Source organism: Ambystoma mexicanum, chromosome 6p (assembly GCF_040938575.1).
Source record: "Ambystoma mexicanum isolate Mex_15411 chromosome 6p, UKY_AmexF1_1, whole genome shotgun sequence".
NCBI classification, from domain to species: Eukaryota; Metazoa; Chordata; class Amphibia; order Caudata; family Ambystomatidae; genus Ambystoma; species Ambystoma mexicanum.
This window is the reverse complement of record NC_090935.1, coordinates 416953317-416977708: the sequence shown is the minus strand read 5'-3', so window position 1 is coordinate 416977708 and position 24392 is coordinate 416953317.

The window sequence follows — 24392 nt, the reverse complement described above, 5'->3', positions numbered from 1 at the left end:
CACTGTCTCTCGCACTCTGGTTCTCTCGAGGCTGGACTACTGCAACAGCCTCTTTCTAAAACTGCCTGCTTCTACTCTCCGCCCACTGCAACTCATCCAGAACAGAACTGCGAGACTTGTCCTTGGCCTCAAGCCCTGGGACCGTATCTCCCCAGCCCTGAAATCTCTTCATTGGCTCCCAGCAGCTGCAAGGATTAAATTCAAGACCCTTTGCATTGTCCACAAGGCTTTCTGGGGCCTAGGACCACAATACCTTCTACTCTCCCTCCGTAAATACCTTCCTTCTCAAGCCCAACCCCCCCTTTCTGATCCGTTTTTGATCTTCAAATCTTTATATCCATATTGTTTTCTGATCAGTGGGCGTCTCTCCATAGCAGACCTCTTTCTCTTCTCCTCCCCGCTCCAGCACTTGAAATGCCCTGAAAAACAACCAAATTAAACATGTTGAAAACATGTCACTTTCCCATGATGACCAGCACACCCCCTCCCGAACCTTGGACAATTTAAATAACAGGGGTGCCGAAACTGGTCTCCTGCTGTCTGTCCCCTTCCTTTGTTCCCTTGCCCATCCTTCCAACATCATACATGCCATTTCACCCCCACGGGGCTGAAAGCCCCAACAAAACCATTTCCCATAAAAAACAATGCCCACCAATTTCCGTGCTATTGTTGCCCTAGACCAAACTTTGTCCATACACCCCAATATAAATTCAACCACATCATCCCTTCTTCTCTTCTCGCATCCTCTATACCCTTCCAACTGCACGTCCCCTTTTGGAAAGTCCAGCCATGCTCTCTTTTATGCAGCCCTAGACGCAGGGGCTAGTGAACTCTCTACTAAACGCAGTGCTCTCAGTTTCCTAGCCGCCACAGCTCCTCCGTGGTCCGATGCCCGTTAATGTCCGCTTTTGGTGCCATCCCACAGAATCTCTGCCACTGAAAACGAGATTTTGCATCAGCGATACCATTATACTTCCCTGGCACGTGAGTTGCATGAAACACCACATTCAACTTCAGACATCATAGTACGAATTCTCTCATTAGCCTGGCTACCCTGCCTCATTGTCGATGTTAAAATTCACGTTCTTGTTCTGTAGCTCTGTGCCCCACAACTCCAGTGCCATTAGGAACACCACTTACCCCTCCAGAACACTCCAAATCTTCCTTTACCTGCCGCGTCTGAAACAACTTGAACTTCCCATACAACTGGGTCTCCTTGCAGCCACATTGACACTCTGAATTCTTCAAAAAATCTTAGCCAAATCTTGCAATCCCCCCTGACCGCTCCTGATATCCTCACCCTGTGATGTGGATACTTCGTCCCTGCCATAGAACGTGCCATGCTGCTGCAAAAAGTGCGACCCAGGGCCACCACCGAACACACGAAATTGAGAGGCCCTGCAAGCCTTTGCATGTCCACCAGCTTCATTTTGTGTGTCGCTATCACCTTCTCCAGTAACGCTGCAAGCCTGCTCACCTTGTTGTACAGTAAGCGTGAGATCATGGCCACTGAATCTAGCTCTATTCCTAAAAAAGTCAAAAACACTGCCGGTCCTTCAGTTGTATCCTCCGCTAATGGCACCCACAAATTCTGCATCAATGTCTGAAAAAGCTCTAGCATACGCTGACATTCTTGCTCTTTGCCCGCCGCACTGATCAAAAGAAAGCCCTCCAAACAAATGTAAAACTCCCTCAAAACCAGAGCTGCAAGTAAAAACCCACTGCAAAAAAGAGCTAAAATGATCAAACAATGCACGTGAAATTGCAAGCCCATTGGCAACTCTTTGTTAACGTACATCTGACCTTCAAACTGCATCCCCAGCAACCAAAAATCCTCTGCATGCACCGGTAACAAACAAAAAGCTGCCTTGATATTGCACTTGGCCATGGATGCACCACGCCCTTCCTTCCTCACTTATCCCACTGCCTGATCCACACTGGCATAGGACACCCCGCAATCCTTTGGTGCAATGAAGTCATTCACTGACATGCCCTCTGGCAATCATAAATGATGAATCAATCTGAATTCTCCAGCTGCTTTCTTAGGCACGGCCTCTAAATGAGACACCACCAAATCACCTGGCAAATCCAGAAACGACCTGACCACTCTTCCCACCGCCACCTCCTATTGCAACTTCAACTGTACTGCTTCCAAATTCTCATGAGCAGACTTCAAAATTTTCCACCCACCGCTGCCTCCTCGGACCATGATATCCCAATTTAAAACCTTCACGAAAACCTTCCTGCAAAGTCCTTCCCCTTTCTTATACGGGTAAAAACTGAGCCATTCCTCCACCACCTCCACCTTAACTGGAATATAGGCCTTTCCCCACAACTCCTTGGCCTGCCCCACGCCCCATCCCTCTGTCGCAAAACATTGTGCAACAGGATGCCGTACCGCACATCTACACTTGTGCACACTGTTCTAGTGCAGCCCTTCTTATTAAATGGCCAGCATGCTGCCGATGGCTGGCCCCTGCCACCTCCCTCCACCCCATCGAAGGCGGGGTGACCATGAAAGGGCCGGTAAGACACGGGTAAACCACTTGCTGTATGCAGCATCTGGGCTGGATGTATAGGCGCCATCTAGTGTAACCCTAAATCCATATCGATCTCTCCCCATATCACTTGGTTGTCCTCACCCATCTTTGCCCTAAATTCCTCATCATATCTCACCCATGCAAACCCCCCAAAACTTGTAAATGCTTTCCTAATTATGCCCATATATTTTAGCAAAGCTACATACCTCTCGGGGAACTTTTCGCAATAAACGCTAGCATATATTATAAATGCTGATGTCCAATTTTCAACTGTCACCGGTACCCTTGGTCTTGCTGCTAACTCCCACTCTCCTTCTTTAGACCCCTCTTTTGCTCTCACCTCCCTGTGTAAGAGTTTAAACACATCTACAAACTCCCCTGCCCATATTTTCTCTTTTGTAGCCACCACCTGATGTGCAGCCAGTGGCTTTGTAATTCCCATATAAGGCATCTTCTTGCTCTTCTCTGTACACTCACAAGTCCTTTCTGAAAAACCTCCACCACACCTTGGACCACTGGCTCTGTGACCTTGTCCGTCTGTACTTCAACTGATGAGACACATCTCCCGCTCGCAATGCCCCTGCGGACACCCTCTCAATCTCCCCACCCACCAGAGGTGCCCCCAACTCCCCAATGTGTGTCCCGCACCCAGTACTCCACCTGACACATGCCGCTGACCATTCCCTTTCTTGCTCACCTCTTGCTGCCCCGCTGTCACATAGACGTGGCATCCTGGCCTCCACACCTCCACTTCTCCTTTCTTTCCTCAACTGACTCCTACTGCAGGGACAAAAAAACATCAGCAGAATCTCCAGGCCAATTTCCCTGCTGTCTTCTTGAACTCCTGCTACCCCCATCTTCCCCTTCAAACCTTAAAGCCCATAGCACATTTTCTCTCCCAAACAACTCTTCTTCATCATCCTTATCCCCCAACGCAAAAATGTTCCTACTCAAATTCATACTCCCCTGCCATATACCATTCATGTTGCGAGCACATGCTCGGGCATGGCAGATCCCCTTTGGGCAAGCACGGGGCGTCCACCCTGATGCTTCTGTGTCGTCTTCTAAGTGGCATCGCACAAACCCCTTCTTGGGCGAGGGGTTCCCTCATCCACCCTGTGCTCTGTCGTGCTAGGGGCCGTACTGCACCCTCTAGGCTGTCCTCTTCCACCTGCAGGAGGGGCGGCTCTCAAACCCTCTCCGTCCAGCTCTTCCACGACCACAGCGCTGTGCCATTCCCGCCGTGTACCACACTACTTTGCGGGGAGGTCACTCCATGTCTTCCCCTTTCTCTGCTATCTACTGGAGATAGTATCCTCCTCCTCCCACTGCACTCTTCTGCAGGCATTACCCACCTCGGCCCCTCTGTACCACCACACCTCTTCGGTCCAACCCTAACATCCTCACCAACTTGTCCGATGCCAACCCTGGCCCCTACTCCTCCTCCACTAGAACACTCGCCCGCCTCATCTGTTCCTGGCCCACTGCCTAACCCACCGCCATCCGCTCCCCTACTCATGGTTGCCTTCCTGGGTATATCCCTTCTATGCTTCCTGGCCCCTTTGTCCCATAACTCCCCCCTCCCTCCCTGCCGATGGGCTGTAAGCCACTACCACTGCAAGGGCCCTGTCCAAAGCCACTCTGCGTTGTGGCTTCCCCTCCCCGGGTTCCTTCACACCCGTAACCTCTTGTATTGTTCCTTGAATCTGAGCTTTTGATGCCCTGCTAATAATGCTAAGCACCTCCTGCAAAGACTGGGCATCCAACAAACCCCCTTACACAGTGCCCTGTCTCGTCATCCTTCCCCCAAAAAGAACTTGAACCTTAGTGATGCCGACCCCTCCTCACGAAAAATCCTAACATGGTCTTCTTAAGTACCCATTATGTTAAAACTCCTTGCTCCAGGCTTATTACCTGTACATATTATTTGATTGGCCAGTATCCCCAAATATTATTCCCCCAATCTACATCTCCTTTATCTCCAACTACCCCTGCTGAGATTCATAACCACTTAAAATTCCTAAATGCTAGCCACCTACTGTGGAAACCAAGCGTGATAACCTCCAAAACCCATTGATAACACCCCCACCCAGGGCCCCTAAATAGCCCCACTGGGTAACAAAGTATCCACCCTTCTCTTCCTCTTTTTAAAACAAATTTTCTATAACCCTTCACCTAACCCACACCAAATATCCTTTGGTAAAATAAAATTGCTTCCTCCTTGTTTGTTATTTATTATTCTTAATTTAAATTATTTAGTTAGGCCCCCATCGTAGCTCCCACCTCTTTCTTAACTATAACAAAATGCGACAACCGACGCAGTGAACAAAAACAAAGGGGCTACACATGTGATATCATCAGTGAAATCATCAATGACATTTGTGATGCCATCTTTCAGGTCCTGGGTGTTAGTGTTAGCAGTGCACAGTGGTGAGAGCAGGTATATTTGCTTAGCCTACCATAACTGGCGAATTTCAGGGGGTTTTCGGTTTTACCTTGAACCATAATGGCACGTTTGTAAAGTGTTTTTAGTGAATTGCATAGGTTTTTAGAAGTGCAACTTAACCATAACATCCCCTTAACATTTTTTTAGTGAATTTTATGGGTTTTTAATAGGTCAATTTAAGTAGAACGTCTTGTTAATAAAAAAATGTTGTACTGAATGTCACAGATTTGCAGTAGGGCAACGTAACCATAACGTCCTTTTAACAAGGGTCTTTTCCTAAACAGTATACAGCTTGCGAAGAATGCCACATGCCAATATGCGGGCGTACAGCACGGTGACATGTCCCAGAATCAGTACACACTTAACAGTACAATCTATGCCTCTTGGACAGTGTGGAAATAGATTTTATGTTGATGTAAATAGATTTGATATTGAGTTTTATTAGCTACTTATAACATGTTGCACAGTACACAAAAGTGTAATAAAAAAGCATTCACCATTTCACTATTTTACAATGGAGGATTATGAATAGTGCACCTACATCATGTCTGCTGCACACAATGCTCATGTCTGTACATGAGTACATTATTGTACTGTAAAGTACTTTGTAATAGAATGCTATTTATGTCAATGCACCCAACTTCAACATTTCCCTTACAGAATGTCAACACGTATTGGTATGCAGAGATGTCCCAGAATCAGTACACACTTAACAGTAAGATCTATATTTATATTGAGGTAGAAACGTCCACTTTCAACATTTCCCTGATGCAACGCCAACACGTATTGGTATTCAGCGATTACCAATGCACTACACATTTTATATCTTTAGCAAAAGTTGTACTTATCTGAAAATCACATCAGCTAAAGGCATCCTTCCTCCCTAAGAAACAGCAGCGTTGCTGTGATGAAGAAGCATGAGAAACTGTGCCGCTACCTTGCAAATAACAAACGCACAAAAGTTGTTGCCGTACATCTACCGACCCATATTACCATTTGTTGCCTCTTTGCTCATTGCCGTTTGCAAATTGCCTTATAACCTGCCATATCAAAAAATAAAGCTACCCGTAAACAAAGTTAATAATGCGTTAATAGCGACCTTTCACAGTGTAAATAACATTAAAAAAAATTGCATCCACTCCAATAATTGCATATTTCTCAATAAAATACATAGACACAATAATCTTTGCAAGTAATAGTCTAAATTTGAAAAGCGGTAACGTGTGCTACTAAAAAGGAGGCTTACTTGTTATAATCCGGGGTGGCTTTGGCGGATCGGATTACAAAAGAAATTTTTTTTTCAAGATGGCCACCATAGAAAGGGAAGGCGGTTATTTCATACATAGTCCCTCTTCCCTTTCCATGGTAGGCTGCAAAAAGCAAAAGTATGTGACGTGACGCAGAACCTGTAAATAAACATACAGCGATGTACAACCTAATAACTTACATTTCGAAATAATAGACTGGACTGTAAAAGAAAATGTGAACATTTTAGAGTTCGTAAAGTAGCTTTATTTAACAACAAACTGTCAGAGGCCATCGCAGTAATTCCATTTTCAATGCAAAGATAACAATGTTTCTAAGAGCGACATTGCAAATGTTAAAGATGAGGAACACGTTGGTTTTTTCCCATACAAAAATGTTGAGTTCTTGGTTAAAGCAGCCACTTTGTTTACACAGAGATTTCCAAGAAGGCGCCATGAGCTTGAGCCTGCAGGCACCATAAATGATGTGATGTTGCTCCGAATAGCGAGTTCAGCGTACCGACAAAGCGGGCTTAGATTGTCATCCCACATAATTGTTATGGACAGGCAACCGCTCACAAGCAGTTGTATTTGCCGGCCGAAAAAGCCCTCACTCCGGAACTGAAAACCATGGCACGGACAGTATGGCAATATGTACCTGGGCGGGAAACATTACAGAAAATACGTGTCAATAACCAACCTCTACCAGACAATTTCAAAAAAAGACACAAAAAATGTTCAAAGTAATACACAAATGTAACTGGTCAAACATGACATTTTTACTGAAACGTTACTAATGACCATGTGTACCTATAGTAAAAGGCTACAAACGCAGAGATTCTGCATGCACCGTAAGAGAAAAAAAATGGCAACTACACAGGAAGACGATAATGCAGTTATGAAAGCAAAATGAATGGACAATTAAAAAAATATTACATCTCGTGATTGCAAACAAGACGAAAAGAACGTGCAAACTGACACACAAAAGCGGAACCTGTGCAATATTACAGGAAAAATGTAACAGCGCAGAAAGATATGTCAGTTATATTGGCACAATTACATTTTCGGTAATGTAAAAATAAAGCGCGGTTCGCTGTACAGTGGGAAAAAGTAAACTTACATAATATTTACTGCCTCCATTCTTTCTCTGCAAGTCAGACCCCAATGTGTTTGCATTGAAGAATGTTCGTGGACTGATATTGAATGTCCCTTACAAACCTTTAAAAACATAACCTTATCAATTGCTATTTTTTCCGACCCTTTTTTCCGTGACTTTCTTCAAAGCTTTCCCTTTCGCTCAAGGTCAAAAAACAATTGCCCCTTATACATTCACTCGGATGCGCTGGCGTATTGAGCGTCGAACCAAAAAAGCAACTCATGCGACCTTCACTCAGAAGCCAAATACATTCTTACTGTGCATCAACATATTGAAATCCAATTATGAGAACCGCTACTCCCATACACCTCCAGAATCGCTGTTTCTAGCAAAGAGTGCAGATGGTGGCCTTAGTTTTTAAAACTTAGGACCCCAGTCTGACGGCAATATAATTCCAAAAACATTTGAACCTGCACGCACTAATTGGTAGTGGTACAGTGAGCACTAGCTTCCATTTAAACGTATGACTTTGGTGACAGAAAACTCTGCTTTTTCAGTTTGTGCTCCCACATCCCATCATTCCCCCCTCAAAGGTCACCATCTGAAATAGTATTACAGAAGTGTGACACGTGCAATGCTGTCTTGTTTTGTATGTGTTTCTGGCGATGTCCGCGTACACCAAAACATGAATAAAAGATAGCGGAGGAACTGAAGAAAGCTAACGTACTTTGTGCTGTTCTACAACCAATCAGGGAAAGCGCCACATGTCTGCGGGCATGGCCTTAGGCCATACTTCCAAGACTCTAGGCCCTGGCCACAACCATGCAGCGCTTCAAAGCAATGGATACACCTGTAGTATTGATTTTCGATTAGATGGTTGTGGGGAGTGTGTACAGTCTTGGGTGCATGGCCGAAGGACACGCACCCAAGAACAAAGTTAAAAGCACTGGAGATATAAGCCACTGCACACCGACACATTGTAATATCTATGGACATACAGCTAGGAGTCTAGCCTCTGGCTAGAACAAGAGAAGCTTACCACACCTATCGATACAACTGTACTTCCACACATCACTCAGGTGGTTGTGGGCAGGATGTAGAGTTTTGTGCGCATGGCTGCAGGCCGTAGGCCGTACGCCACACTCCGAAAACTCTAGGCCCTGGCCACACCCATTGCAGCATATTAGAAAGGCACGTTAGTGGCTGTGTTGTTATGGTGAAGTTGCTGTTTCCATAGGAAGAGCACTTTTTGGGTGCCTTATAACTGCGCTACCCTTTGACAAATCCTCACCAAAGTTTACAAAAAAAAATATATCGGACACTGTGAAAGTTTGGTGATGTTTGGTGCAAGAAGGGAAAATATAAGGGGGTTCTCAAAACGTCTCTTTTCCCTTTAGACTGAAAGGGGGAAGGTTTGTGCCCGCGGACATGTGGCGCTTTCCCTGATTGGTTGTGGAACAGCGTAAAGTATGTTAGCTTTCTTCGGTGCCCCCGCTATCTTTTATTCATGTTTTGGTGTATGCGGACATCGCCAGAAACACATACAAAACAAGACCGCATTGCACGTGTCACACTTCTGTAATACTATTTCAGAAGGTGACCTTTGAGGGGAGTAGGATGGGATGTGGGAGCACAAACTGAAAAGGTGGAGTTTTCTTGTCACCAAAGTCATACGTTTAAATGGAAGTTAATGCTCACTGTACCACTACCAATTAGTGCGTGCTGAAATGTTTTTGGAATTATATTGCCGTCAGACTGGGGTCCTAAGTTTTGAAAACTAAGGCCACCATCTGCGCTCTTTGCTGGAAACAGCGATTCAGGAGGTGTATGGGAGTAGCGGTTCTTATCATTGATCTCAGAGTTGCTTTTTTGGTTGGACGCTCAATACGCCCGCGCATCCGAGAGAATGTATAAGGGGCAATTGTTTTTTTACCTTGAGCGAAAGGGAAAGCTTTGAAGAAATTCACGGAATGAAAGGGTGGAAAAAATTGCAATTGATAAGGTTATGTTTTAAAAAGTTTGTAAGGGACATGCAATATCAGTCCACGTAGATTCTTCGATGCAAACACATTGGTGTCTGACTTGCAGAGAAAGAATGGAGGCAGTAAATATTATGTAAATTTACTTTTGCCCACTGTACAGCGAACCGCACTTTATTTTTACATTACCGAAAATGTAATTGTGCCAATATACCTGACGTATTATCTTTCTGCGCTGTTACATCTTTCCTGTAATATTGCAGAGTGCACATGTTCCGCTTTTGTGTATCAGTTTGCACGTTCTTTTCGTCTTGTTTGCAATCACGAGACGTAATATTTTTTTAATCGTCCATTCATTTTGCTTTCATAACTGTATTATCGTCTTCCTATGTAGTTGCCATTTTTTTTTCTCTTACGGTGCATGCAGAATCTCGGCGTTTGTAGCCTTTTACTATAGGTACACATGGTCATTAGTAACATTTGAGTAAAATGTCATGCCTGACCATTTACATTTGTGTATTACTTTGAACATTTTTTGTGTCTTTTTAAAAAAAAATTGGTAGAGGTTGGTTATTGACACGTATTTTCTGTAACGTTTCCCGCCCGTACATATTGCCATACTGTCCATGCCATGGTTTCCAGTTGTCGAGTGAGGGCTTTTTCGGCCAGCAAATACAACTGCTCGTGACCGGTTGCCTGTCCATAACAATTATGTGGGATGACAGTCTAAGCCCGCTTTGTCCGTACGCTGAACTCGCTATTCAGAGCAACATCACATCATTTATGGTGCTGTAGGCTCAAGCTCATGGTACCTTCTTGGAAATCTCTGTGTAAACAAAGCGGCTGCTTTAACAAAGAACTCAACATTTTTGTATGGGAAAAAAACAACGTGTTCCTCATCTTTAACATTTGCAATGTCGCTCTTAGAAACATTATCTTTACATTGAAAATGGAATTACTGCGATGGTCTCCGACAGTTTGTTGTTAAATAAAGCTACTTTACGAATGTTCACGTTTTCCTTTACAGTCCAGTCTATTATTTTGAAATGTAAGTTATTAGGTTGTACATCGCTGTATGTTTATTTACAAGTTCTGCGTCACGTTACGTACTTGTGCTTTTTGCAGCCTACCATGGAAAGGGAAGAGGGACTATGTATGAAATAACCGCCTTCCCTTTCTATGGTGGCCATCTTGAAAGGATTTTCCTTTGTAATCCGACCCACCAAAGCCGTGATGTCATCTTTGATGTCCTGAGTGTTAGTCTTAGCAATGCACGTATGTGGTATGAGTTATGGTTGCTTAGCTTACCATAACTAGCGAATGTGAAGGGTTTTTCGGTTGTACTTTGAACCATAACGTTCCTTTTACAAAGTTTTTTTACTGAAATATATATATATGGCAGTGAACAAAAACAAAGGGGGTACACATGTAATATCATCAGTGAAGTCATCAATGACATTTGTGATGCCATCTTTCAGGTCCTGGGTGTTAGTGTTAGCAGTGCACAGAGGTGAGGGCAGGTATGTTTGCTTAGCCTACCATAACTGGCGAATTTCAGGGGTTTTTCGGTTTTACTTTGAACCATAATGGCACGTTTGTAAAGTGTTTTTAGTGAATTGCATAGGTTTGTAGTAGTGCAATATATATATTCACTGAAAAAACTTCGTTAAAAGGATGTTATGGTTACAAGTAAAATCGAAAAAACCCTGAAATTCACCAGTTATGGTAAGCTAAGCAACCATAACTCACGCCACCACCGTGCACTGCTAAGTGCTAAGACTAACACCCAGGAGATCAAAGATGACATCACAAATATCATTGATGACATCACTGATGACACCACATCTAGCCCCTTCTTTTTTGTTCACGGCCATATCTAGGCCAGTTGCGTTTATTTACTGACAGTCAGAAACTTAACTTTCAAAAAGTATTACATTTATAGATATTGCTATTCTCAAATGTTCTTACACTACTTTCCTTAGAATTTTATCGCATTTTATGATGTACATATATAGTGGAAAAAGCAGGCCTGAAACACAGTAATCATTTTTGTGCGTGAATACAATCATGTAGATTATACACAGTTGCTAATGACACTGCCTCTTGTTGGCTTTCTTTACTCTCCATATATGTATGCATTATTTGTATGCATTGTAGGCTATTTATGCTTTGTGTGTATTAGTAGAAATATGTAGTAAGTGATGCATTATTAGCTACTTAGTACATGTTTCACAGTATGGAAAAGTCTGATACAGAACATTCACCGTTTTATTATATAACTTTGGAAAATTACAAATATAGCACCTCTGTGGTGTATGCTGCAGCCAATACCTACATTTCTGTATGAGTAGGTTCCTGTACTAGAAGAACACTGCAATGGAATGTTCTTTAGAACACTACATTGCGTAATGAAGTATGTAGTTTATTACACATTTCCCAATAATCCCTAATACTTTTTTGCCAACATTACATTCACAACCCCTCGTATGAAAAGTAAATGCACATGTGATGTCATCAGTGATGTCATCAATGATGTTTGTGATTCCGTCTTTGATGTCCTGGGTGTTAGTCTTAGCAGTGCACGGTGGTGGAGCGAGTTATGGTTGCTTAGCTTACCATGACTGGCGAATTTCAGAGGTTTTCCGATTTTACTTGTAACCATAACGTCCTTTTAGTAACGTTTTTTTACTGAATTTCATAGGTTTTTATTAGTGCACCTTAACCATAATGTCCCATTAACAAAGTTTTTTCAATGAATTTCATAGGTTTTAATTAGTGCCCTTAAAGTTATTTATTGAATTTCATGGGTTTTTATCAGTGAAACTTAACCATAACATCCCTTTAACAAAGTTTTTTCATTGAATTTCATAGGTTGTCATTAGTGCAACTTAACCGTAATGTCCTTTTAACAACGGTTTTACCAGAATATGCAATTTTCCTACAACGTACTAATATCATACTTACCAAATATAACAATATTTGTGTCCAATTTACAAAGTGTCACCTTAAAACTCTGTCATTTCGCACCTTCTAGAATCATTTTTAACACTTCTATACACTTTTTCCAACTATTGTACTAGTTTTGCATCCGTAGACATCTACGAATATCTGACTTCATTGCGGGGCTTGAGGACAGCGCCACATGACCATGCGCTGGCACGTGGCATGATGACGTGTCCGCGAACCCATACGCACTTCACGATAAGATCCGTCCTTCGCGGACAGTTCAGAACTGCATTTTCTACTGATTTAGGAACTTTCAACTTCAAAATTTCCCTTGCACACCTCCTACACCTGTTCATACTCATTATCCATTACCAATCTAGTACACAGTACATACTTGGAAGAATCTTATCAAAACTGCTATTTATCTTAAAAATGGCATCAGTTATTGCCATCCCTCCTGTTAGGCAGAAACCTGTGCAGTTTCCTCTGGGACCACTGCAAAAGATTTAAGACTACAGGTGTTTGGCAGTAAACCCACTTGGTAGCAGTCTGTACCACACAGATTCACTTGGTAGCTATGGCTGAGCAGTCAGACTTCCCTCAAGAAGAGTTAGGCAGTATACAGAGTATTCACAATAGGTCAAACCCACATCTAGAAAAACACACAGGCACTAATAGTAAGCAATTCAAAAACACGGTCACTAAAAGATATACACTCCCTTAGAAGAATATTAGACAAGTCTTAAGTAAAGCCCCACTTATTTTCAGACAGTGGTGAGCGCTTAACGCAGATGGCACTCTAATAATTCGCTTTAAAAGGGAGAGGAAAAACAGAATAAATTGAACCAGGTCCCAACACTTTTACAAGGACACATCAAGAGAGGAAGGCAAAGTAGAACCGTGAAGTTAGAGTTCAGTAGGCTGAATCCACTTTAAGAGGATCAAACGAAATGTGTCCAAGGTCACACGGTTGCAGTGCACAAAAGTCTTGAAAAGGTTCAAAAAAAGAGTTGGACCAAAGAAAGGGACCAGTTAGAAGGTCAAGGCGGCCAGCCCAGTCCAGACGGTTAAGGGGTTATTATTACCTTGTAGCAATCTTTAGAAAGGGAGGCCTGGCGGACACGGTACCTTAAAGTGGTGAGAATACTCCAGCGGGGGCAGTTGTTCCTGGCAGCAGATGCAAGTCGGTGCTTCGTCCGGGGAAAGAGAGGATCTCGTCGGGGAGGAAGACAGGAGTCCGTTGCACTGCCAGGGAAGAAACCAGCCGCAGAGTTTCTCAGGTAAAAAGAGCAGTCCTTTGGTTCGCGGTCCAGTGTTAAGTGGCTATCCGGTTGCCGGGGTGCTTGGCACGGGCAATTCGACCACAAGCCGGTCTGGGGAGCGAAGAGAAGAAGGTAAACTGGTTGTGCCCACCAGTCAGGGGAAGAAGCCTCTCCAGCCGGGAGATCTTCTCTGTCGTCAGGAAGTGGTGAGTCGGTTCCGCAGGGCTTCACCAGTGGTGTCGTCGTGGTAGGTCGGCTCAGCTTCTCCCTCGTCGGATTCTCAGGTCCTGTGGCGACTTCTGAAGTTCCAGTCCCCAAAGCCCTGCTTTTATGCAGCATACCCCCATTCACTCAGCCTAGCTGTCAATCAAACATGCTAAGTGGTGAGCCGGCCGGCCGGCTCCCCACTTGGGCCAATCACACAAGAGTGCGACGTGAGTTACCAAGGTAACTCAGTCCAGGGTGCCTAACCTCCCTCCTACACCCCCTGTGGTACCCAGACAGAGTGGCACCACTTTTGGAGGCTTCTGTGGAGAAGCCTGCCAAAAAAGTGGGACAAAGGGCTCGACTTGGGTTGGAGTCACAGAAGAGAACACAAACGCCATTTTAGAATTGAGTCCTGGCAAAAAATACCAACCGGCGAATTAATATTAAATAAATAAACCGGCGGTATGTTTGAGGCTATGAGAATTAAATAATTAAAGATGGTAGCCCATAGGGATATATTCGCGGTCGAATATAAAAAGTAGTATCCACTGCCACCAGCCAAAACTCGATCAGGGGGGACGGAGACGTGCCCCCTGACTGACAATCGAATTGCCCCGACCAGTACGTCCACAATATGATGGTTTGTACTGGTTTCTGTTAATAATTTGGGACTAGTAAAGCCAATGGTGACTTTACATGCCCTGGGAGACAGTAGTCAGTCCCAGGGTATGGACTCTATGGTGGGGTGTCACTATGATACCCCTGTGTCACTGCACGGAGGGTGCTGTGTAACACACATAGTAAAAACACATGAGACCCTATGGAGTAAAGGACCCCATAGCGCATAAAACACATTAACAGTCAAAGGAACACCATAATCATGTCCAAGAGTGGGAGAAAAAGAGTCTCACTCTTGGCAGGAGAAAAAAACAAACTCCAGAAATCCAGCAAAGCTGCTGGGGGACTCACTAGGTTAGGAAATTCAGCCTAAAGAGAGAATTCTCCCTAACACTCGCCCCCCTCCCCACCGCCCAGACTAATGGACAGGAGGATTTAATCCACTCCTGGATGAATCTCATACCTCTAGTCGATGACATACATCCTAGAGAGACCATCAGCATTTTGGTGGTGATACCCTGACCTATGTTCTATGGTCAAAGCAAAGGTTTTCCTTTGTAAGCTATATGACCTACAAACTCTTTGAGGAACATCCGTCTTTTTAAAGTTGTAGGGGATCTGGTTGACCAGTCCCTCAGAAGTGGTTACAACTTCTGAACCTGTGTTAGGCTTTTTCAAGGGGTCCTTATAAAGGATTCCCTTAGATCTAGAAGGGCCTCCAGAGGTCCTCACCACCTCTCTGTTGGGAGAAGTTTGGGTTTTAGGCCTCTTGGTTGGAAGGGATGGAGATAAGCAAGGTACATGCTTCTCCTTCCTCTTAGATCTACCTTTACCTACTTTAGGAGTTTCCCCACTTAAGTCTAGGAATTGGGTTGGAGTCTTCTGTGGAAGGTCCAACAGTCTGAAGGTTTTTGGCCTTAGACTTTTCTTTTCTGGTTTTCCACCAGCACTGAGAATTACCAGTTCTCTTAGGCCTAGTTAGGGTTCCAGTAGGTCCATCCACCTCTTCCTCAGAAGCAGGGGGAGTCACAGACTCTATGACTGGGGGAACAATGATGGAGCTTGGTTGGGGCTCCCATTTCCCTAACATTTTAGCCTGGGTCAGAGGTCAACTTACCAACACCAGGGCTTGTAGTGGGGGTCTCAGTGGAGGTTCCCACAGGCATAGAGTGGTTCCTTAAGGTGGCCTCTCTAGCCAATTTGGTTTGGTTCTGGGTCTCCATACTGGGAGTCCTGGGGGTACTGGATACTACTCCTAGAGTTCTTAGATCATTCCCCAACAGGACTCTCCCAGGCACCTCAGTCTGAACACTGACAGGAATCAACACTGTCATGTCATTACACTGAATGAGGGCTGGTAGAATTGGAACCATTTGGACAGGGCCTCCAGACATCTTAGTGGGTCCTTTAGGTGCCTTAGCCACATCCTCAGGCCTGAAAAAGCTTTCATCCACTACTGTTCTGCTGGCCCCAGAGTCTCGCCTGGCAGGAGTATCCTGACCATTGACAAGAACACTGTCCATATAATAAACTTTAGAGTTTTCTGGTATGGAGTTATAAACACTCCTATTCTGATCACTAACCAGACCCATTGACTCTACTGTTACCCTTGCATTAAGACCCAAAGGTTCTTCAGCAAAGACTTCAAAGTGAGCACTAGCCATTTGGACTTCCTCCTCAGGAGTGAAGGCTAAGGAGACTGTGCTGATCCCTGTAGGTTTACCCTTACATCTGGGATCTCCTTTGATGTGGTCAGTTGCCCCACAGAGATAGCATGTTCCAAATGCTCTCTGGAAGGGTGGCTTGGCCTAACCTCCTTCTGGTTTGTGACCAGAAGGTACACTACCCTGTTGTGGTTTACCCTGGGGCTTACCCTGGTTATTTTGTTGTTTGGGGCCCTCTTTGGGTTGGGACGTATTAGAAATCTCTTGGTTCCCTTTTGGTGGCTGCTTTCCCTCATCCTTTTTCTGAGTGACCCTGAATCCTTGTGAGTGGCCCTGTTGGCAACCCACAAGTCAGCAGCCTTAGCTAGCTTCCTGGAATCTAATTCCTTTGAATCAGCCAAGTGCTGTCTGAGCTCAGGAGAGCAGGCATCATAAATTGACTCCAACATAACAAGATTTCTCATTCCCTCATAAGTGTTCACCTTGTAACCCTTAATCCATCCCTTTAAGTTTTTCAAACACTCACTCACCCAGGTAGCCCAAGGGGTACCATCATTCTTTTTGAGGGTCCTAAACCTCTTAAGGTACTGGGAATGGGTCTTCCCAAAACTAGCTATCAAAGCTAGTTTCACACATTCATAATCCTTCTTATCCACCTCCCCCAACTCCATTACCACATCAGTTGCAACAGGGGGAAGCCCAGAGAACAACCAGGGAAGTAACTCATTCCCTTTAATGTCCTGGAGCCCATGATTATACTCAAACATTTTTAACCAATCCAACACATCCAACCTAGGTTCATACATACCCACTAATTCCTTAGGCATCCGGGGTCATTTGGGACTGGAACTCCTAGAGGAACCAGAGGAGAGAGCAGCATTTTCCACAGACAACTTTTTCATTTCTAGTTCATGATTAAGCTCTATTTCTGTGAGTCTTAACTTAACTTGCTTCTGCTCAGCCTGGGCATTCATTCTTCTGAATTCTAGCTCTTGGTTTCTTTCAGATTGAACAATAAAACGTTTGTACTCTAATTCAAGCTTCATTTTTTCAAGTTCAAAATAAGCAGGGTTACATGTAGGACCTGGTATAGGCCCAGTAGGTACAGTAGGTAAGGCAGACAGAGGCTCAGAGTGGCTAACTTCATTAGGTTCACTTTCCTCTTCTGACTCATTTTCAAGACTTTGATTCAGATCAATACCATCACTGTTTTCTACATTTGCTGGGGGGGGGTAGATTCCTCTGTACCACCCAGACTTTGGTGTTCTAACAATCTTTCTATAAGTTCCATTTTCTTGCCCTTCTCAGAGAGATTCTTATGTCTACACAATACTTTTAAGCAATCAGCAGTTTTGGCAGACAATGATTCTAGGGTGTAACTCTCCATAGCAGACAGTTAGAAAATTAGCTTTTTAGTGCTAAGCTCTGTGGTTAGTTGTCCTAAAGTGTTCAAAAAGCACTCTAAAGTGTATACTCAATACAAATCCCACCGCTGTACACCAGTGTTAGGCAGAAACCTGTGCAGTTCCCTCTGGGACCACTGCAAAAGATTTAAGACTACAGGTGTTTGGCAGTAAACCCACTTGGTAGCAGTCTGTACCACACAGATTCACTTGGTAGCTGTGCCTGAGCAGTCAGACTTCCCTCAAGAAGAGTTAGGCAGTATACAGAGTATTCACAATAGGTCAAAAGAACACAGTAGAACAATTAGACACTGACCGAGGCTTTGTGTAAAAGAGATATAATTATTTATTTAAAACCACATCTAGAAAAACACACAGGCACTAATAGTAAGCAATTCAAAAACACGGTCACTAAAAGATATACACTCCCTTAGAAGAATATTAGACAAGTCTTAAGTAAAGCCTCACTTATTTTCAGACAGCGGTGAGCGCTCAACGCAGATGGCACTCTAATAATTCGTTTTAAAAGGGAGAGAAAAACAGAGAATAAATTGAATCAGGTCCCAACACTTTTACAAGAACACAACAAGAGAGGAAGGCAAAGTAGAACCGTGAAGTTAGAGTTCAGTAGGCTGGATCCACTTTAAGAGGATCAAACGAAATGTGTCCAAGGTCACACGGTTGCAGAAGGTTCAAAAAAAGAGTTGGACCAAAGAAAGGGACCAGTTAGAAGGTCAAGGTGGCCAGCCCAGTCCAGAAGGTTAAGGGGTTATTATTACCTTGTGGCAATCTTTAGAAAGGGAGGTCTGGCGGACACGGTACCTTAAAGTGGTGAGAATACTCCAGCGGGGGCAGTTGTTCCTGGCAGCGGATGCAAGTCGGTGCTTCGTCCGGGGGAAGAGAGGATCTCGTCGGGGAGGAAGACAGGAGTCAGTTGCACTGCCAGGGAAGAAACCAGCCGCGGAGTTTCTCAGGTAAAAGGAGCAGTCCTTTGGTTCGCGGTCAAGTGGTAAGTGGCTATCCGGTTGCCGGGGTGCTTGGCACCGGCAATTTGACCACAAGCCAGTCTGGGGTACGAAGAGAAGAAGGTAAACTGGTTGTGCCCACCAGTCAGGGGAAGAAGCCTCTACAGCCGGGAGATCTTTGTCGTCGGGAAGTGGTGAGTCGGTTCTGCAGGGCTCCACCGGTGGTGTCATCGTGGTAGGTCGGCTCAGCTTCTCCCTCGTCGGATTCTCAGGTCCTGTGGCGACTTCTGAAGTTCCAGTCCCCAAAGCCCTGCTTTTATGCAGCACAACCCCATTCACTCAGTCTAGCTGTCAATCAAACCTGCTAAGTGGTGAGCCGGCCGGCTCCCCACTTGGGCCAATCACACAAGAGTGCGACGTGAGTTACCAAGGTAACTCAGTCCAGGGTGCCTAAACCCCCTCCCACACCCCCTGTGATACCCAGACAGAGTGGCACCACTTTTGGAGGCTTCTGTGGAGAAGCCCGCCAAAAAAGTGGGACAAAGGGCTCGACTTGGAGTCACAGAAGAGAACACAAACGCCATTTTAGAATTGAGTCCTGGCAAAAAATACCAACCGGCGAATTAATATTAAATAAATAAACCGGCGGTATGTTCGAGGCTATGAGAATTAAATAATTAAAGTTGGTAGCCTCGAACAATGGGAAAATCCCATAGGGATATACTCGCGGTCGAATATAAAAAGTAGTATCCACTGCCACCAGCCAAAACTCGATCAGAGGGGACGGAGACGTGTCCCCTCCACTAACAGACCCCGGGGCAATCGTATTGCCCCGACCAGTACGTCCACAATATGATGGTTTGTACTGGTTTCTGTTAATAATTTGGGACTAGTAAAGCCAATGGTGACTTTACATGCCCTGGGAGACAGTAGTCAGTCCCAGGGTATGGAGAGTCTATGGTGGGGTGTCACTATGACACCCCTGTGTCACTGCACGGAGGGTGCTGTGTTACACACATAGTAAAAACACATGAGACCCTATGGAGTAAAGGGCCCCATAGCCCATTAAACACATTAACCGTCAAAGGAACACCATAATCATGTCCAAGAGTGGGAGAAAAATACTCTCACTCTTGGCAGGAGAAAAAAACAAACTCCAGAAATCCAGCAAAGCTGCTGGTGGACTCGCTAGGTTAGGAAATTCAGCCTAAAGAGAGAATTCTCCCTAACACCTCCTCCCCAAGAGCCACCACCACCACCAGCTGGAGTACCTTCACAACAAAAAAAAGCGCAGTACTTTCAAAGACAATGAAGAGTCCCAAGAAGATGAGGTAGAGGAAGTGCCTACTTCTAGCACCAAGATCGAATCATGGGTGTGCCAGTTCTTTGCTACCATCGGGAGAGTACCAAAGGCTAAAGCTACCAAAGTGAAATGCACTGAGTGCACTCAGTCGCAGACTACCTGGACAGTACTCCTATGGGACCACCTCCATGCACCGCCACACCAAATCCAATGACTGCAATGCTCTCAGAAAGGTTGTTCCTTTCTCAGCAAGTAGTAAGCTGTCTTCCTCCACCTCATCTTCCTCAACAAATACTGTAACCACACAGCCTGATGTCTGCGGGTATTGGTGCATTATAAATAAATAAATAAGGAGAGCTACGGACCATTATCGTCCATTGCAGCCCCTGAAATGGGGAATAAAGGCCATTAGCACCCCCGGTTCCCAAAGCGGGAACCCAGGGTGCTAAAACATAGCTTTTTCTTCCTATAGTGGGACGCCTGTGGCGTCCCGCTGTAAGAAGGAAGGATTATTCTTCCTACAGCGGCACACTTTGGAAGCAAGACCACGCAGTGCAACAGAGGTTCGAATCCCAGATCTGCGCTTAGAAACCGAATTGAAGTATTGTGTTAGGCGCGTTATAAAAAAACAAATGACAAAGGCCCTCATTACGACCCTGGCGGAAATCGCGGTGCAAAATGCACCATAGAGCACGGCGGAAAGCTGCCGATAGCGCCATGGGGGTTGGCGGATTTTCCGCCCCATTCCGACCTTGGCGGGGCGGTAAATCCCCATCCCCCATTTTACCCTTCCCCATTCCCATTTTTGCCCCATAGGGTATAATGGGAGTGGGGAAGGCGTTAATTACGCCACCGCAAAATACGGTGGCGTAATTAACAACAAGGTCCCGTAGCGCCATGGATTTCTCCGCCCGGAAAAACCAGGCGGAAAACGCTCAATGGCGCTACGGGAACTCGTAGTAGGGCGGACGGGTCCGCCGCGAATAACGCTGGCGTAAACCCACTCCGCCAGGGTCGTAATGAGGCCCAAAGTAATTTATGTAAAAGGAATAATGTGATGGTACAAAATAATGACATATGCCAAAAGCAAGTATACAAAAGTGAGGAAAAAGACGAAAGCAAACCAGACATGAATGAAAAACTGCAAAACATGAGGGTCCAGCATCAAATAAACAGGCCATCGCCCGCGCAAAAACATTGTTAGTTGATGAGGAGCCAAAGTAGGTCTGCTGAAGATGCAATATCGAAATGGTGTTAAAGGTTGTCTAGGAGTTTTTCATCCTTACTGAAGGTGACAGAGGTGACATTTGACGAAGAGGAGGATGAACCAACTGGACGTTTACAAAACAAACAAGTAGTCACTGCCAAAAGTTTGGGCTTTATGTAGGGATGGGAAAGGCACTTGGCAGGCACTGCCGTATTGATACTAACTGCCTACAAATATAAGGGGCACCTGGCTATTGCCTGATCTCTCCAGGTGGAAACATGAATCTATAAATCAAAGAACTGATCAGGGCGAGTCTGGATATGTGAAGAACAACTATTTTATTGTAATTGTTATCTTGACCAACAACAAATGAAACATATCGAATCAGAACATTTGACACAGGTAATTGAAAAGCATATATTCCCTACGTAGGAAAACAACCAAAAAAACATTGAGACAAACTAATACATTCAAAGTGTATCCAATCCTGACTAAAAAAAAGTTTCGCCTTATCTGAGGCGCAGTATTTCTTTAGAAATGCAAATCAATTTGCTTAATCAACAGTGTTGCGTAATGAACATTGTCTGGTGATGGAATTGTCAACACGTCTGTGTTTCGGGCAGGCATAAAATGCAGTAACTATATCTGCCTTCATCAGGACGGGGAATAGAGAGACCTACTCAAACATGATGTATCCTGTGATCTGGGAAAACAAATAACATACACTAAGTGGATGTCTGTATCCGGACAGATGGTGTAAAAAGCCTCTAGGCTTGTGTAACGCTCACCTGATTCCCGCAGAGGCGCCGATCTTGACTGGGTGCATGCCGTATCTTCAAAGGTGATGTGTAACACACGGTTGGCTCTTTGGGCTGGACCTCTGTGCACTGTATGTCTGACTCGAAGAGTAAGATGTCTTAGGTAAGTGAACGCCGAGCTCTCCATCTGCCTCGGGGCAGGGTGCCGTAACCAGTTTCTTCACTGGATAAGAGTGCAGGCCTCTTGACCTCAGAGGACTGCTGTCCGTCGTTAACTGCACGAACGGTAAGTTCTGGGCACTTCAAATGTCTTAAAAGTCTTTTGTAATGATATCTCTTGTTTTGCAGGGTTCTGGCGATGGCGGATGGCGGGCTGATGAGAGTTGAGGATCGAACCCGCGTGAGGAATAGAAGCGCCTGGAAGCACGTAAGTAAGCGCTTGTAGCCTGCTTCACGATGCGCACTAACTGTCCCTTTTATCTTGCAGGTACAAGTTCGGAGCTTTAGAGAAGCTGAAGGGTGCTGGAAAACCCACTGGATTCGGCGTGGGAAGGAGTAATGGCACGTGAGTAATAAAGTTGCCCAATGTCTTTAAACGCACCTTCTTTTGTCTTTCAGATGCGGGATGCAGCGCCGAAGGCCTCCGGAGCGTGCGAAGAGCTGGTAAGCTTTTGTCTTTCAGATGCCGGAATGCAGTGCGAAGACCTCCGGAGCATGCGAAGAGTAGGTAAGCCTTTGTCTTTCAGATGCCGGAATGCAGCGCGAGGCGTTGGTGACAGCCGATGGACCAGGTAAGAGATGCGCTGCCACTGAAGACCGTAGTGCTAACCTGTTCTTTCTTTGTCTTTACAGGTGCTGCTGAAGACTGGATTCCAGGATGGTAAGCCTTTGTTCCCTTAGGCCCAGGATCAGAAGCAGAAGACACGATGAGCGTTCTGCTGCAGAGAATGCAGAATAACACAAAGCAAGAATTATCCATCGGGTGTGGTTTAAATAGCCTCCTGTAGTGCTTAGGGGTCTCCTTCCACAGCCACGCCTAGGTAAGAAAAGAGTTCCTGCTTTCCAGAAGAGTTCCAGTGTTCTGAACCTAGGGAGTGGCTTCTGCCCCACCCAACAGGAAAAGTAGTCCCAAACAGAAGAGGATCAGGGGTTCAACTGGCAGGTAAGTAAGCAGCATGGTCTGCTGCAGGTAAGTCCACCCAAGCATTATGAGCCCGGCGCTTCCAGCGCTGGGACTGGGCATCTTTATGAGCCTGGTGCCACTGGCGCCAGGACAGGGTCCAAAAGGTCCCAATTGGGACTGGCTGGCACTCGGAACCGGGGTTATGGGTCTGCTTCCAAGGGAGTCGAGCAAGTCCTGATCTTTTGGAAGCAGAGATCATGACAGCACCCCCCTTCAAGGCCCCTCCCAAACCGGGCTTCTCCGGGGGTTTGGGCTTGTTAGGAAATGTTCGATGAAATATTTTGATTAGATGAGGCGCGTGGACATATTCTGCAGGTTCCCAGGATCTTTCTTGGGGACCGTAGCCTTTCCAGTCAATCAGGTAAAATAGTTTAGATTTGGAGATCTTGGAATCCAGGATGCTTTTGACTTCAAACTCGAGTTCTCCATCAACTAGAATAGGTTTTGGAGATGTAGTTAGTCGGGTTTGAGGTTGCACGGGTTTTAATAGAGAGACGTGGAAGACCGGATGTATCTTCATGTGAGGGGGCAAGTCCAACTTGACCGCTACTGGATTTACTATGGTAGTGATGGAATAGGGACCAAGGTATCTTGGGTTGAATGTGCGTGGTCCTTTTAGAGGTAGATATTTGGTGGATAACCAGACTTGATCTCCTACTTGATATTGGGGGGCTTCCTTCCGATGTTGGTCTGCTCCTTTCTTGTATTGTTCTTTAGCCCTTTGAAGGTGAGAAACGGCTTCCTTAAAGGCTTGGGTGATTGTAGAATGCAGGTGGTCTACTGCTGGTGTTCCAAGATCTTGGAGTGGATCCAACTCCGAGGTTCGAGGGTGACTACCGTATAAAAGAAAAAACGGGGTCTTCCCAGTTCCCGAGTGGACAGAGTTATTGTAGGCATATTCGGCTATCCAAAGTTTTTTCAGTTTGTTGTAGCATGCAGCGCAAATACTGTTCCAGAGTTTGATTGGTCCTCTCGGTTTGTCCGTCGGTTTGAGGGTGGTGGCTGGTCGAAAGTCTCACATCAATTTGATCCGACCGACAGCAACTTCGCCAAAAATGAGAAATAAATTGACTACCTCGATCCGAAATTAGAACTGAAGGAAAACCGTGCAGTCGGACGATGTTTTCGAGAAATTCTCGGGCCAGAGTTGCTGCTGTTGGTAAGCCTTTGAGTGGAATGAAATGCGCCATCTTGGAGAATAGGTCCACGATTACTAGGATCGTATTGTATCCGGAGCATGGAGGTAGATCGGTGATGAAGTCCATAGAAAGCGTATGCCAAGGGCGAGGCGGGATGTCAATAGGGCGTAAGAGGCCGGCTGGTTTTTCCTTTTGACTCTTGTTTTGGGCGCATACTCCACAGGACATTATAAAGTCTCTGATATCTTTTTTCCAAGACGGCCACCAGAAGTAGCGCTTGATCTTTTCCGAGGTCTTGGTCATACCGGGATGTCCTTCCATTAAAGAATCGTGATAACAAGAGATTACCTTTTTCTGTAAATCTGTGCTGGGCAGGTATAACCGTTCTTGGAAATATAATAGGTTGTCCTTCACCGTAAAGTCCTTTCCCTG